The following is a 16,005-nucleotide window of genomic DNA, read 5'->3' on the forward strand; positions in this document are numbered from 1 at the left end:
GCCTCTGTGTCCCCACCTAAATCTCATGTCAAATTGTAATCCTCATGTGTCAAGGCAGGAGCCTTGTGGGAGGAGATTGGATAATGGGAGAGGTTTTCCCCTAGCTGTTCTCATGATAGTGAGTTATCAAGAGATCTGATGGTTTAAAACTGTTTGGAACTTCCCCCTTCACTCTCTTTCTCATCTCGATGAGAAGACGTACTTGCTTCCCCTTCCCCTTCTGCCATGATCACAAGTTTCCTGAGGTCTCCTAGTCATGCTTCCTGTACAGCATGCAGAACTGTGAGTCAATTACATCTCTTTTCTTCATAAATTACCCAGTCTAAGGTAGTTATTTATAGCAATGTGAGAATGGACTAATACAGCCACGTAGAAGCACTGGTATTTTCCAAGTGCTAGAGATAGTACAATAAAAGATAATTGCCAGTCCTTGAGACTCTTACAATTCAATGTCGAAGATCAGTAAACCAAGTGTTATAAAGATAATTACTAATCTCTATTTGAACACAAAAGAATCATGCTAGATTTAGACTGAAGAAAAATAAGTGGATTACTGGAAGAGTGGCTGGGTCTTAGAGGGTGAACCAGATTTACAAAGTTTCCCACATCATTTTGCATGCTGCAGGGAACTGTCCCACAGAAAATTCCATGGTACCAATGTCAAAAATAGAATACTAGGTTGATGGTTTTGGGTCAGACTAAAGGTGACACCTAAAACTTTCAGATATGCCAAAGTAAGCAGTTAAAAATAAATGCAGTTTAGTATACCATTAAATCTGTATGTATCAAGCCATCAGCTCCCACAGGTTAACCCTCAAGATAAATGACACATCTGAATCCTGAACTTGACAAGTTTTAACCAGCTAAGATACATCCAAGAAGCTGTATCAGTTAAAAACCCTCTTACCTTTGGGCTTGGAGTGCCACTATCAACACACTTACCACTCAGGTACACATGATATGACTGCTGGCAAAAGGCATATAATACATCTGTTTAAATATATAGGTATGTCCCTTACATAGTATCATTTATAATAGGAGAAATTTTAATAGGCTGTTCCTAAGATATGAAAACATTAATGTGTTACTGTCTGTATTAGGATTTGTCAGAGAAACAAAACTAATAGGTTTTATCTGTCTGTCTGTCTGTCTATGAATCTATCTATCTAAAAGGGGATTTATTATAAGGTATTAGCCGATAATTACAAAGGCTGACAAGTCTCCAATCTGCTGTCTGCAAGCTGGAGACCAAAGAAAGCCAGTGGTGAATTTCTGTCCAAGTGTGAGGGCCTGAGAAACAGGATAAATTGACATCTAAGGATAGGAGAAGACTGTTGTCCCAATTCAACAGGCAAAAAGAAAAAATAAATGGTGCATTTCTGCTTCTCTGCATGTTGTTTGTTTGTTTGTTTTATTCAGGCCTTCAATGGATTGGGTGAGGCTCACTCATAACGGAGAGGGCAATGTTCTTTCCTGAGCCCACTGATTCAAATGTCAATCTTGTCTGGAAACACCATCATAGACATACCCAGAACTCCTGGTTAACCAAATATCTGGGTATCCCTTGACCCAGTCAAGCTGACACATTAAATAAACTGTCATGGTGCCTATGGCCAGGATAGCTGGACTGAATAAAGAGCCTCTAATCTCCGAATCTGTTCATAATGTCACCTTATAAGCAGTGGAAATTGTGTAACAGATAAAGTTTAGCTAAGAAGACAACTGGTTCTGCAAATAATGTTCATGGCAGACAATCTATTTACAATGCAAAACACCAATCTAATAAAAAATATTACTGCGGCCAAAATAAAATGAAGCAAACATTAATAATAATCAGGATAAACTCTGAAGGTGACTCACATTGAATCTCCAGAGGAGATCTTCAGTGAGCTGGCTAAGCCTGTCCCCCATTTAAGTATGCGATTTTGAATGCTTGCTTTTGCTAAACACATTTGTAAATAAATATATGTAGAAGTCATAGATCCTGACTCAAGAAGCTTACAGGAGAATACGACTAACATGACATATACATAAATAATTTAAATACACAAGTAGATTGTGATGGTTAATATTGAGTATCAACTTAATTGGATTGAAGGATGCAGGAATTGTTTCTGGGTCTGTCTGTGAGGGTGCTGTTGAAGGAGATTAAAATTTGAGTGAGTGAACTGGGAAGGGCAGACCCACCCTCAATCTGAGTGGGCACAATCTAATCAGCTGCCAGTGCGGCCAGAATAAAAGCAGCCAGAAGAATGTGAAAAGACTATACTGGCTTAGCCTCCAAGCCTACATCTTTCTCCTGTGCTGAATGCTTCCTGCCCTCAAACATCAGGCTCCAAGTTCTTCAGCTTTGCTAATCGGACTGCCTTCCTCACTCCTCAGCTTGCAAACGGACTATTGTGGAGACTCACTTTGTGACAGTGTGAGTAAATACTCCTTAATAAACTCCTTAATAAACTCCTTAATAAACTCCTTAATAAACTCCCCTTTATATATATATATATATATATATATATATATATATATATATATATATATTCTATTAATTCTGTCCCTCTAGAGAACCCTGACTAATACAGATTTTGGTACCAGGAGTGGTTCTAGAGGAAAAGAATATTAAGGATGGATTTCTTTCATTGGCTTTGGGGTTTCTGGAGTTGGCTGCTTAACATGATTAGACCCAAAAATGCTCAAGACTCTACTTCTAATAGTATGGAGAACCCTGACCATCCTTGGCATGAACTGTTTAGAGAGTTATGCAAAATAAATGCATTTGACACTCTTGTTTCACCACTTGTAAGAAGCATGGAGTTTAGTGACTCTATGCATAATACCTTTGACCATATATGGAGAACCAAGGAATATGATGAAGCTGGTTGGTTGCTCCCAAGTTCATTGGACAAAGTGATGAAAGAAAATGATGAACTCAGGGATTCTAACTCACAGATTCAGAAGCAGATATTGAGCCTCTAATCTTCTAAGATGGTCCTGAATGAGAGTTTTATCTCCTATGGAGAAAGAGCTGAAATTGTGGAAAATAGAACACAAGTTCTTATCTTAGGAGTGGCTGATCTGCAATGAAACATTCAAGCACAGCCTCACCAGGTGTCTACTATTAAAGTGAGGGCATTGATTAGAACAGAATGGGACCCTTCAACTTGGAATGGGGACGTTTCAGAGGACTCTGATGAAGCTGGGGACACTGAGCTTGTAATGTCTAATGAGACATTTTTGTCAGAAGAAACAGCTTCCCCATCCCGAGCAGAAACAGCTTCCCCATGACCCTCCCTGACCCATGCTGCTATCAACCTTTCCACCTTTGTCTGAGGAGATAAACCCCGTGCTACTTGAGGCAACAGTGATGGCCTCCCCTGAGGCAGTTGCCAGGCAAGACGATGTTGATTATCCTCAAGACCCACCCCAACAAGGCTGTTTGCTTCTAGACCTATAACTGAAGTCCTGGCTGGCCCCTAGAGGTGAGGTTCAGAGTGTGACCCATGAGGAGATTTGCTACACTCCAAAAGAATTGCTTGTGTTTTCTGATTTATATAAGCAGAAATCTGGAGAACAGGCATGGGAATGGATATTAAGGGTGTAGGATAATAATGGAAGGAACATAGAGTTGGATCGGGCTGAATTTATTGATTTGGGCTGAATTTATTGATTAATCCCCTAAGCAGGGACTCTGCATTTAATGTTGCAGCTCAAGGAGTAAAAAAAAAAAAAAAAAAAAAAAAAAAAAAAAAAAAAAAAAAAAAAAAAAAGGCTCTAATCATTTATTTGCTTAGTTAGCTGAAACATGAATTAAAAGATGGCCCCCTGTGAGAAAGCTGGAAATGCCTGATCTCCCTTTGCTTAATGTAGAGGAAGGATCTAAAGGCTTAGGGAGATTGGGGACTGGAGTGGATTAGTCACTTTAGACCCATTCATCCCAGCTAGGAAGGTCCAGAAGACATACCCTTGACCAATGCTTTGTGAAACAGATTTGTGAGGGGAGCACCTGCATCTTTGAAGAGCTCTGTGATTGCTCTTCTCTGTATGCCAGATCTAACAGAGGGAACTGTAGTCACTCAACTACAAAATTTAAATTCAGTGGGACTAATTTGATCCCGAGGTGGAAGGGGCCAAGTGGCAGCACTCAGCCATCAAAGGCAAGGTGGGCATAGCTGCCGTAATGGACAGCAGAGGCAAAGCAGCAATCAGAATAGTCTGACTCTTGTAGAGCTCTAACATTGGCTTATTAATCATGGTGTTCCTAGAAGTGAAATTGATAGGAAACCTACTGCACTCTTACTTAATTTATATAAACAGAAAACTTCTAGGTCAAGTGGACAAAAGACTTATTTGAATTTTAAAAACAGAGAATCATGGCCCCTCAATCAATTTCCAGACTTGAGCCAGTTTTCAGCCCCAGAGCCCCTGGAATGAAGGGGAGGCTGGGTCCCCTTGAGAAAGGACCACACTACACTACCGATAATTTATCCTGTTAATCTTTCTCCGATCCTTCCCCAAGTAGACCTCTGGCATTTTACCAGGGTAACTGTGCACTGGGGAAAGCGAAATGATCAGACATTTTGGAGATTACTGGACTGTGGCTCTGAGCTGATGTTGATTCCAGGCAACCCAAAACACCAATGTGATCCTCTAGTTAAAGTAGGGTCTTGTTGAGGTCAGGTAATTAATGAAGTTTTAGCTCAGGTCCGACTTACAGTGGGTCCAGGGGGTCCCCAGATCCATCCTGTCGTCATTTCCCCAGTGTCAGAATGTGTAATTGGCAGAGACATACTTATTAGCTGGCAGAACCCCCACATTGGCTCCCTGACTGGTAGGGTGAGGGCTATTATGGTGGGAAAGGCCAAATGGAAACCATTAGAGCTGCCTCTACCTAGAAAAATAGTAAATCAAAAGCAATGTGGCATCTCTGGAGGGACTGTGGAGATTAGTGCCACCATCGAGGACTTGAAAGATGCAAGGGTGGTGATACCCACAATATCCCTGTTCAACTCTCCTATTTTGCTTATGCAGAAGGCATAGGATCTTGGAGAATGACAGCAGATTATTGTAAGCTTAACCAAGTGGTGAATCCAATTGCAGCTGCTATACCAGATGTAGTTTCATTGCTTCAGCAAATTAACACATTTCCTGGTTCCTGGTATGCAGCCATTAATTTGGCAAATGCCTTTTTCTCCATTCCTGTCCATAAGGCCTCTCCAAGGAGCAATTTGCCTTCAGCTGGCAAGACCAGAAATATATCACTGTCCTACCTCAGGGCATATCAACTCTCTTGCTTTTTGTCATAATCTTGTTCAAAGAGAACTTGATCATGTTTTGTTTCCACAAGGTATCACACCGGTCCATTACATTGATGACATTATGCTGATTGGATCCAGCGAGCGAGAAGTAGCAAACACACTGGTCTTATTGGTGAGATATTTGCATGCCAGAGGATGGCAAATAAATTCAACTAAAATTCAGGGACCTTCTACCTCAGTAAAATTTCTAGGAGTCCAGTGGCCTGGGACCTGTCAAGATATTCCTTCTAAGGTGGAGGATAAGTTGCTGCATTTGGCCCCTCCTACAATCGAGAAAGAGGCACAATGACTATGGGCCCTATTTGGATTTTGGAGGTAAAACATTTCTCATTTGGGTGTGTTACTCCAGCACATTTATTGAGTGACCTAAAAAGGTGCCAGTTTTGAGCGGGGTCCAGAACAGGAGGAGGCTCTGCAACAGGTCCAGGCTGCTGTGCAAGCTGCTCTGCCACTTGGGCCATATGACCCAGCAGATCCAATGGTGTTTGATGTGTCAGTGGCAGATGGGAATGCTGTTTAGAGCCTTAGGCAGGCCCCCATAGGTGAATTACAGTGGAGGCCTCTAGAATTTTGGAGCAAGGCCTTGCCATCTTCTGCAGATAAGTATTCTCCTTTTGAGAGACAGCTCTTGGCCTATTACTGGGCTTTGATGGAAACTGAACATTTGACTATGGGTCATCAAGTCACCATGTGACCTGAATTGCCTATCATGAACTGGGTGCTTTCTGACCCATATAGCCATAAAGGGGCTGTGCACAGCAGCATTTCAACCTCAAATAGAAGTGGTATATACGTGACTGGGCTTGAGGAGGTCCTGAAGGCACAAGTGAGTTACCCGAGGAAGTGGCTCAAATGCTCATGGTCTCCACTCCTGCCACCCTACCTTCTCTCCCCGGGCTTGTACCAATGGCCTCATGGGGAGTTTCCTATGATCAGTTGACAAAGAACGAGAAGGCTGGGGCCTGGTTCACAGATGGTTCTGTACAATATGCAGGCACCACCCAAAAATGGATAGCTGCAGCACTACAGCCACTTTCTACAACATCTCTGAAGGACAGCAGTGAATGGGGAACCTTCCTAGTGGGCAGAACTTCAAGCAGTGAGTCTGGCTGTACACTTTTCATGGAAGGAGAAATGGCCAGATGTGCAATTATATGCTGATTAATGGGCTATTGCCAATGGTTTGACTGGATGGTCAGAGACTTGGAAGAAGAATGACTGGAAAACTGGTGACAATGAAATTTCGGGAAGAGGTATGTGGATGGACCTTTCTAAGTGGTTAAAAACTGTGAAAATATGTATATTCCATGTGAGTGCTCACCAGTGGGTAACCTCAGCTGAGGAGGATTTTAATAAGCAAACTGATAGGATGATTCATTCTATGGATACCACTCAGCCTCTTTCCCAAGCCACCCCTGTCATCACCCAGTGGGCCCAGTGGCCATGGTGGCAGACACGGAGGTTACACATGGGCTCAGCAACATGGACTTCCACTCACTAAGGCTGTCCTGGCTATGGCCACTGTTGAGTGCCCAATTTGCCAGCAGCAGAGACCAACACTGAGCGCTCAATATGGCACCATTCCTCTGGGTGATCAGCCAGCTACCTGGTGGCAGGTTGACTATACTGTACGTCTTCCATCATGGAAAAGGCAGTTGTTTGTTCTCACTGGAACAAACAATTACTCTGGATATGGGTTTTCCTATCTTCTATGCTTCTCCCAAGACTATCTTCAGTGGACCCACGGAAAGCCTTATCCTCCGTTATTGTATTCCACACAGCATTGCCTCTGACGAAGGCACTCACTTAATGGCCAAAGAAGTGCAGCAGCGGGCTCATGTTCAGGGAACTCACTGGTCTTACCATGTTCCCCATTATCATGAAGCAGCTGGAATGATAGAACAGTTGAATAGCCTTTTGACGTCACAGTTACAGCACCAATTAGGTGACAATACCTTGTAGAGCTGAGGCAAAGTTCTCAGCTATGTATGCTCTGAATCAGCATCCAATATATGGTATTCTTTCTCCTATAGCCAGGATTCACCGGTTCAGGAGTCATGGGGTGAAAGTAGAAGTGGAAGCGGTACCACTCACCATGATCACTAGTGATCCACTACTAAAATTTTTGTTTCCTGTTCCCACGACATCACGCTCTTCTGGTCTAGAGGTCTTAGTTCTAGAGGGAGGAAAGCTGTCACCAGGGGACACAATAATGATTCCATTAAACTGGAAGTTAGGATTGCCACCTGGACACCTTGGGCTCCTCCTACCTTTAAGTCAACAGGCTAAAACAGGTAAGTTGATTGACCCAGACTATCAAGATGAAATCAGTCTACTGCTCCACAATGCAGGCAAGCAGAGTATGCTTGGAATACAGGAGATCCATTAAGAAATCTCTTAATATTACCATGCCCTGTGATTAAGGGCAATGGGAAACTAAAACAGCCCAATTCAGACAGGAGTACAAATGGTCCAGACCCTTCAGGAATGAAGGTTTGGGTCACTCCACCAGGTAAAAATAAAAACAAACAAACAAACAAACAAAAAAACATGACCTGCTGAGGTACTTGTTGAAGGCAAAGGAAATACAGAATGGGTAGTAGAAGAAGGTAGTCATTAATACCAGCTACAACCATGTGATCAGTGGCAGAAAAAAAGGACTATAATTGTCATAACTATTTCCTTCTTATTTTGTTATGATCATGTTTGTGCATGTATACACTTGTACGAAGAAAATATCTTCATTTGATTTCCTTTTTCGTTTATCATGTGACATAAGATTTACTGACTTCGTATCAGCATTTAAGTGTTGTTTACTTTATGTAATAGCATTTGGATTGGGAATTGTTGCATTTCCAGTTGTGCAAAGGATAGTTGTATTATGTTAGGGATCATTATGATCTTATTATTGTCTTTCTTTGAAGATTATGTATGATTTCAGAAGATGTGTATGGGTTCAAGTGAACAAGGGGTGAACTTGTGATTGTTAATACTGGGTGTCAATTTAATTGGATTGAAGGATGCAAAGTATTGTTGCTGGGTGTGTCTCTGAGGGTGTTGCTGAAGGAGATTAACATTTGAGTCAGTGGACTGGGTAAGGCAGACCCACCATCAATCTGGGTGGGCACAATCTAATCAGCTGCTAGAGTGGCCAGAATAAAAGCAGGCAGAAGAACGTGAAAAGACTAGACTGGCTTAGCCTCTGAGCCTACGTCTTTTTCCCATGCTGGATGCTTCCTGCCCTTGAACATAGAACACCAAGTTCTTCAGCTTTGAGAGTCAGACTGGCTTCCTTGCTCCTCAGCTTGCAGATGGCCTATTGTGGAACCTCACCTTGTGATCATGAGTTAATACTCCTTAATAAACTTCTCTTTATATATACATCTATCCTATTAATTTAGTCCCTCTAGAGAACCCTAATACATAGATCATAGTAAGTGTCACAGGGACAGCACATATGTACTATTATGGGAGGTGTTGTGAAGGAAGAAAGATTTTTTCCAGATGACACATCTAGAAAGACCCCTTTATGAAAGTTTGTTTTGCTGCACTCCAGACTTGCATATCCACCTGGCTTCTGATAATTTTTACTTTTATGTCCCATTATGCTCAAAATAGAATCCAGCACATTTTGCCCCAAATTTGTTTCTTTTTTCAAATACCCAGCTAAATCAATGACACCATCCATGAAACCCAACAAGCTAGTGCCCTGGCAGTCATAATGAATCTCTCTCTCTCTCTCTCTCTCTCTCTCTCTCTCTCACACACACACACACACACACACACACACACACACTTGCTACTATCACATTTCATCAGTCACTTCGTCCTGTGCATACTATGCGTTTAACATTTTTGGAGTCATTCTTTTCCATTTGGACACCCAGTATTGTAGTCATGTTGTAATTATTGCTTTTACAGATTCCTGCAGTGGTCTTTGATTTGTTTTAGAGTCTAATCATGCCATTTCTCTGTTTAAAATCCCACAAAAACTATATATTTCAAGATAAAGTTAAAACTCTTCAGGTCCCTTGTAATCTAGCACCTCCTAAAGTACCTGTTGTATAGTAGAAACTTAATATTTTTAAAATAATAATTGAATAAATGGATTGTTGGACACTTTAACCTAGAAGGAAGAGGACATTTTGACATGCTGATGGAGTAAATAGAATTCCAACTAGAGAGAATGTGCTTAGAGGACCTGACCTAGGGGGCTAATTGAAAGAACTTAGGGCACTATGTCCAGGAACACTTTCTGTCCTTGATAACCTATTTCCAATGAGAGCAGGAAATAAACTTCAAAAATACCATTGCACCCTCTCCAAAGATAAACAAGCAAGGTCAAGATATAATCAGAAACAACTTACAATCATGCAGAAAAATAATGGTAGTGGCACTGACTTGATTCATAGTTCTTACTTGCTTAAGAAAACAATGAAAAAGAACAAGAGAAGGATGATAAAGAACAGAGAGTGAGAGAGAGCGCAAGCAAAGGAAAAGGGTGGGAGGAAAGGAGAAAGGAGAGAAAAAAAGAAAATCTTACTTTTTATAAAGTTGTTTCTGTTTTTCATATTCCTAATACATTAGAAAAATATAGACTGAAAATGTCTGCTCAGCTCCATGCTAAATTTTAATTGAAATTAACTGACATTTAATTATTCATGTGATATCATCTTAGACAGATGAAACTTGTTTAAAATATATTTTTAGAGCTCAGTGTGGTGGCTCACACCTAAACACCTATAATCCCAGCAACTTGGGAGGCTGGGAGGCAGGAGGGTCCCCTGAGCCCAAAAGTTTGAGGCTGTAGTGGGCATGACTGTACCACTGCACCGTGCCCTAGGTGACCCAGCAAGATCCTGATTCAAAAAACAAACAAACAAAAACCTCTCTCTTATACTAAGATATGAGTAAAATGCTAAAATACGTCTTTAAAATAATCTTATAATATCTTGAATTCATATACCTGCATATATAATCTCATGAAATTAAAAAAAAAAAAAACAGGCTAGTATTTTGTTCACAGAATCTGTGTATGTCTCCAAAATTTCTAAATGAAGGTTGAAGAGTTAGATGTAATTCTTCAAACTAGCCAATTTTATACTTTACTATTTGAAGTCAGGAAGAGGGATGATCCAGGGCAATGCTAGGTCCTTCTGCTACCAAACTTAGACCTTGATCTAGAAGAGCCACTCTTAACCGTTTTGCATATTGAGACTATGCAAAATATTTTACCTTTAGAAAAATTTCAATGAGGCCGGAAGCTGTGGTTCATCCCTGTAATCTCAATACTTTGGGAGGCTGAGGCAGGCAGATGATTTGAGGTTAGGAGTTAGAGACCAGCCGGGCCAACATGGTGAAACACTATCTTCACTAAAAACATGAAAATTAGCTCAGTGTGGTGGCAGGCACCTGTAATCCCAGCAACCTGGGAGGCTGAGGTAGGAGAATCACTTGAACCCAGGAGGTGGAGTTTGCAGTGAGTTGAGATTGTGCCACTACACTCCAGTCTGGGAGACCTGGGAAACAGAACAAGACTGTCTCAAAACAACAACAACAAAAAATCAATGCAAATAACAAACAAGTGTTTTAAAAATATGGCTAAACAAATAAGTTTTCCCTTTTGCTTCTTCCTCTTTTCTCAAAGTTTTGAGATAGGGGAAGGGATATTCCATAAGTATAATACTAAACCTATTTTTAAATATACATTATTCATAGAACTATTAAAAATTTTTTGAAATAATTAATAATAATTATAATAATTTTTATTATAATTTTATAATATAAAATTATTATATTATATAATATAAATATAATATAATATAAATTTATTATAATATAATAATAATAATAATAATAATTTTGAAATAAATAATAATAATTATTTTGGTCTCCAAAAATAATGGTAAATTATCTCTACTTATTAGAGATAATTTCTATCTCTAAATAAGATATTAAGTAAATAAGATGTACTTACTATCTCTAACTCTTGAATTTCCGTTATTCCCACAGCAGAGAAGACTCTGGAGGCTCTCACTTATCCTATAGATACTCTGATAACCTTTCAAATTGCTTTCCTGGTGGTGACCAGAAAATAAACCTTTCCTCAAGAGGCCACTTGTCTTCCCATATTTATGCACATTACAATTGCAAAGATGTCTTTTCCACCAGGGACATTTATTTACTGACTTATCTAATGCAATGTGTCAGCAAAAAACAAAAGGAGTTGACATATTTTGTGGTTACATCTTGGCTATAGTAATGTTGTGATTGTTGTAATTGATGTTGTTGCTTTGGTTTGTTTTCTTAACCTTTATCATTTTTATTCTTGTCAAAATAATGCATTTTCACATTTATACAATCAAGTTGTCCTGAGAGGCTCATAATGAAAAGCAGCAGTTCAAGTGATAGACCTCCGCCTCCCTCACCAGTGAAAATTGCACTCAATGGCTCAGGCTCTTCTGAAATTTATCTTCCCTTTTCTCAATAATCTACTGATTTCTTGATTTTTGTCAGTTTTGAAATTATTAGCAACCCCCTGTGTAAACTTGAGGATTTAATTATGTTACACACTGCACACCTAGTATAGTTAGATGACTGTTTTTAGAAATGTCAATGTTTGTATGAAGATGGTGTGTGTATATATATATATATATAAAATATAGATATAAATTATTCACAGAAATGAAAAGTGATGATAAATATCTATATAAATAACCTTATTTTTTTTCCTACACTCCATCAGATACCATTTACCTCTCCTCTGACTTCATTTTTCAACCAAATACTACATTATATTAGATCTTTTATTGTGTTTTCTTTCCCATCCTGGTAACCTTTACCCAGATCATATCCAGCTGGTCCCTGGGCCTTCTGTGAGCTACCTTCCAAAGACTTCTCTCTACCTTCCTCCTGAGATAGATAACTTGTTTCTCAGACACCATAATTTCTCTTTCTTTATTCTCTAGTTTACTTGCTAGTTTCCTGAAGCATTTATTTAAAAGGTGAATGAAAATGAAAGTTTTTGTGATCTGACATGAATATGATTTCATTCTATAATTACACTTGACTGATTTTTTTGAGTATGAAATCCTCAGTTGAAGATAACATTCCATCAGAATTTCTGTTTTCTTTGTCTTCTATTCTCTATTTCCAGATCTGACATTAATAAGATATTGAACTTTCTAGGTAGATCTTCTGGGTCTAGCTGCCTTTGCCTCGTCTTTTCTCCAACACTACACTTTGGGTCTATATTCTAAATGATTTATTTGCCCTCGTATTTCAATTCCTCCATTGATTTTCTATTGTACTTTTCATTTCCAAGAGCTATTTATTTTTAATTTGCCGGTGCTTTTCTGTTTTTTTTTTTAAACTTATGCAACATTTTCATCTATCTCTCCTAGTATATTATAGCTAGGTTTTTATTTGTGAACTTAAGAGTGCCCTGGGAAGAAGCAGACAATTTTATTTTTATTTTATTTTACTGTTTTATTTTATTTATTTATTTTGAAATGGAATCTCTCTCTGTGGCCCAGGCTGGAGTGCAGTGCCACAATCTCTGCTCTGCCTCTGAGGTTCAAGCGATTCTCATGCCTCAACCTTCCGAGTAGCTGGGATTACAGGCGTGTGACACCATGCCTGGCTAATTTTTTTTTTTTTTTTTTGTCTTTTTCATAGAGGTGGGGTTTCACCATATTGGCAGGCTGTTTTCAAACTCCTTACCTCAAGTGATCCTCCTGCCTCAGCCTTCCAAAGTGTTGGGACTACAGGCATGAGCCACCGTGCCCAGCCCCAGCTGACTATTTTCTAAGGAAATGGCTGTATGTGATGATATTTTCCCCAGCACTGTTTACTTTCTCTAGAGAAGTAAATCCCAGTTTTGCCTGAGGATTTATATTTACTAACAACGTGTTCTACACACAAACTGGGGAAGACAGACATTTAAAATTACTTCCTAACACAGCTCCTAAACTCCTGCTTGGTGGGGGTAAGAAAAGAGCCCTGACTGCTGGTGACATGGCCACATCACTGCTCAGGGTTGTGCCTTTTGCCCACTGCCCATGTTTGTTTCCATCCGGTACCTCATCTTCACCCTTCACCGTGTTCTCTTTTTGTTTGTATATTTCACTAGGCACAGTTTAAGCTCTCGCTTAATCTTGCTGTCTTCAACTTTTTTGTGTTGCAACTTCCACAAATCTATGGATATCTCTAACTTATCCCCATTTTCTATCTTCTCTTTGTTCTTGAAAGAACACACACACACACACACACACACACACACACAGAATCATTTTAGTTTTCCCTTAGGAAAAGATGAGATCAATATATATGATCTTCTTACAATCAGAAGTTTCTTGGCTGTGTTTCAAGTTTATGAAAGCATTTTTTTAATACAAAAAAACTAGCCGGGCAAGGTGGCGGGTGCCTGTAGTCCCAGCTACTCGGGAGGCTGAGGCAGGAGAATAGCATGAACCCGGGAAGTGGAGCTTGCAGTGAGCTGAGATCCGGCCACTGCACTCCAGCCTGGGCGACAGAGCGAGACTCCGTCTCAAAAAAAAAAAAAAAAGTATTTTTTTTAATTCTTGTTAAACTCCTATATCTCTCTAACCCAATTACATACTTGTTCCAACTCAATAAAACACTAGAGAAAAATTTTTCTAAGAGACATTTAACTTTTTTCCTGTTGATAACCAAATTTATTTTCATTGCCTATTTTTAGACTTATTGAACTCTGTTTCATTATAATATTAAAACTTTAAAAATGTCCCTTTCAATACACATGGCAATACATTGCCTCAAATGGAAAAAGGATTATAGTAATTTATAATGATCAACCAGGTATCAGCTGTTGTAGTATTTCCAAAAGAACATCAGTTAGGGACTTGATGACCCCCACTTTGTAGGAGACTTTCTTTGAACACAAAATTTTTTCCTAAATTTCTGAAAGTTATAGTCTGGAGTGTGCAATGAAATTATAACACAGTAATTTGATATTAGCATTTATTGTTGTTTGAAATGTACAGGCATGATAGGTTTTAAACTGCTATTTGTACTTGTATAGCTGAGGCTCTGTATGAACCCAGCTGTCCTCACTAATAGAGAGCACCTAGCAGCCATCTCTAGGGGACAGTCTGAGGCAAAAGATTACACATTTAGGCAATGTGGCTTATATTATTTCTGCCAAAGCCTCCTAGGAAAGGTTGTTCCTTGCCTGAATACAAAAGAAAGTACATACTCTTCGGGAACTGGCAAGCTACCAGAACAAATTCATCCCCCTTTTGTCTGTTGTCAGTGTGCACCTCATCCTTCCTGGCATGTTGAAAAACAGTAGGGCTTTACTCTTCCTTCTGTTCAGGGTTCATTCTCTTGTTTCCCCCACTCCGTTTATTAAGAATACCATGTATCATAAAACATACTTTAGTTTTACTCATTGCATCAGTAAGTGTCCAGTTAAGAAAAATGGAGACCAACCCAGCTATTTTAATGATAACAAAAGTCATAATACAGAGAATTGTTTAAATAAATATTGAAGGATTGAAAGGGAGAGAACATAAAGCTAACAAACCGCTACCATCTTTAAGACTGTTGAAAAGACGAAGGTTACTGTAATTTAGAAGCTTGCAGAAGCCTTTATTGAGCTGGGTCTCATATCCCTGAGAAGGGAACACATCACTGCTACTCCTGATACTCAGGAGTTCTGAGGAGCACCGCTTTCCCCAAACCGGGACTCAGTCTTCTGAGGAGGAGCTGAGGCCTGGCTGCTGAACTGAAAATTAAAACTAACTGCTGCTACTGAATCCAATAGCTGCAGCCAGGGTGGAAAACAATAGTTGTAGTAATGGGAACAGGAATAGGAATTAAACAAAAAAGAAGTCTCTTTTCTCTCTCCTTTCTTCCAATCTCCTTTTGATGTTCCCTCCAGTGAAGCCCAATAGACAGCAAGCTGACCAAGAAGAAAAGTAGTCTGCAGACTCCCAGTATCACAAAGCAGATATGGAAGGGTGAGCCTAGAGCAGACAGGCAAGAGCTTAATAACCATCAAATCTACAACTGTGCAAAAACTCCTCTTTCAGGACAAAAGGAACTGACTTCTAGTATAACTACTAAAAGTAGTTAACTACGCAATAAGTTCTTTTAAAGATTAATGCATAATTTCGGTCTTATACTAAATTTTACCAACACTACCCTCCAAATTTAGGCAATTCAAGACATTGTATTTGCCTTTCCAGGATAATGCTAGAAATGATTTCAATTGCTCCATTATCAGACTGATGAATTACTGAACAATAATTATAGTCTCCCACACTCATTCTCAGGTAAGCAGAGCCACGGTCCTAGTTCTTTGTGTTCTATTCAATTCCTACAGATTGTTGCTACCTTACTTACCCTCTGGACTGAGTTTTCTTCAGCATAGTAAGTATACGCCAAATATTACTTACATTACTTGAGATCTTTAAAGAGAAAATTGTTTAGTTTCCTTCGAAGAGTTCAAACCAAAAGCAATCTATTTTGTGCTTCCTTTGGCTCAAGTCTTCTCTTGTTACTCATGAGGGACTTTTGCCTTCCATTTGTCTACCAATTTCTACTTTTATTCTTCTGCCTTTCTAACAGCATGCAAATTTTATTCAAGATACTGATGTAGTCAGGTTAAAACTACATTTTCAGCCTTTTTTTAAACATTAAGAATGGTTAT

This window comes from Macaca nemestrina, chromosome 12 (assembly GCF_043159975.1).
Source record: "Macaca nemestrina isolate mMacNem1 chromosome 12, mMacNem.hap1, whole genome shotgun sequence".
Classification (NCBI taxonomy): Eukaryota; Metazoa; Chordata; class Mammalia; order Primates; family Cercopithecidae; genus Macaca; species Macaca nemestrina.